At 54.2% G+C, this 1552-nt stretch overlaps 1 protein-coding gene across 1 annotated transcript in view; it reads right to left on the bottom strand.

The window, feature by feature from the left end:
• Nucleotides 1–1552, bottom strand: part of LOC113211737 (adhesive plaque matrix protein) — a 9540-nt gene that overhangs the window by 7012 nt on the left and 976 nt on the right. The gene's annotated exons all lie outside the window — the stretch shown is intronic.

Below are 1552 nucleotides of genomic sequence, written 5' to 3'. Positions count from 1 at the left end.
GGGGCGGGGCGGGACGGGGCACGCGATGCCTAAATATTATTTCGCCCAGCAATGTGCATCGGGGGGCCCCGCCGCCGCAAGACCCGAGGTCAGCCGGCTCCGAAATAACACGCGGGGTGTGGCGGGGCGTGGCGGGGCGGGGCGGTATGGGTCCACGCAATGCGAGATAAACACCAATCGCGTTATTCGCGTGCATTCCTGCTGTCACACGGGCCGGGGTGCGGCGAGAGGGGGAGGGAGAGACAGAGAGAGGGAGGAGAAGATGGAGTGAGAGAGAGAGAGAGGGAGAAAGAGAGAGAGAGACGTCGATATGCAGTTTGGCGAGTACGCGAGGACCTCGCTCCGAGACATAACTGCCCTGACTAGGAGTCTCTCACAATGTAACTTTGTTTTCATTTAGCGGCAATACGACCAACTAAACGAACATTTTTGAATACGGCGGCGTAATAAACTAGAAGTTGAAAAGGACTTTAGATATTTTTAAAACGAACAACTTTTTATTGTGAACGCTGAACTTCGTGTTTCTGAGCACACAGAGTGTCTGAGGCCTGAGGAGTTGGAAGATGCGAGCAGCTGCTATATACACTAGAGAGACCATAAGTCTTAATAGTCACGGTAAGCTTAACACCCCCAACAAGCACGAGCATACCGCGCGCCTGCAGACTCTAGCGTAGGCCATCCCGCCACACACTCTGACGCGCGTGCTCAGAAACATCCGCGTGAAACAATTTATTGTCATCATTGTTATTTTTTTTTTTACCTTTTTATTTCAAAAGGTAAAGGTAAAGATAGGGTTGGAAACCCTGGAAAGTTTCCGGAAAATTTCCGAAAAAGCATAAAATTTCCGGAAAAAAACGGAATTTTCTCCAGATTTTGGAAAATTTCCGTTTTTTCCGGGAATTTTGGGGAATTTTTCGGAAATTTTCCGGGAATTTTAGAAAATGTACAACCTCTAGGTGAGGAAGTTTGCAGTTGCATTCCGGCCGGGGTGGTGGTGGGGGTAGGGGGTGCACCGCTGGGACGTGGATTCCCGCCCGGTTTCCGCCCGGGTTTATTTTTTTTCGCAGTGCCCCGGGGCTATGCGCCGCCGCTCTGCTGTCCACTCTGACGCGTGTTGTGCTAATTGCTCGCGGCGTTTACTTTATTGCCGTGCGCCATTGCGTTATTGGCTTCGCCTTCCGCGCCACGCCACGCCACGCCACGCCACGCCACGCCACGCCACGCCACGCCACGCCACGCCACGCCACGCCGCGCCACGCCACGCCACGCCAACGCCAAGCCACGCCTCGCCACGCCGAGGCTGGATCGGGATGGACAGATAAATGAACAGCCCCGGCGCGTGCCCGCGTCCACCTGACACTGACACTGCTCTGCTACTGCTACTGCTACTGCCTCTCTCTCTGTCTCTCTGTCTCTGTCTCTGTCTCTCTCTGTCTCTCTCTCTCTCTCTCTCTCTCTCTCTCTCTCTCTCTCTCTATTGGTCCGGTAGAAAGAGAGGCGGTTTTAGAGGCGGTGATTCACAGTAAGCGGAGTGCCTCGGGTGGGAGGCCTC

This window comes from Frankliniella occidentalis, unplaced genomic scaffold (genome assembly GCF_000697945.3).
Source record: "Frankliniella occidentalis isolate FOCC.00 unplaced genomic scaffold, Focc_3.1 Scaffold9, whole genome shotgun sequence".
In the NCBI taxonomy this organism is placed as follows: domain Eukaryota; kingdom Metazoa; phylum Arthropoda; class Insecta; order Thysanoptera; family Thripidae; genus Frankliniella; species Frankliniella occidentalis.
This window is presented reverse-complemented; position numbering and strand designations above follow the sequence as displayed.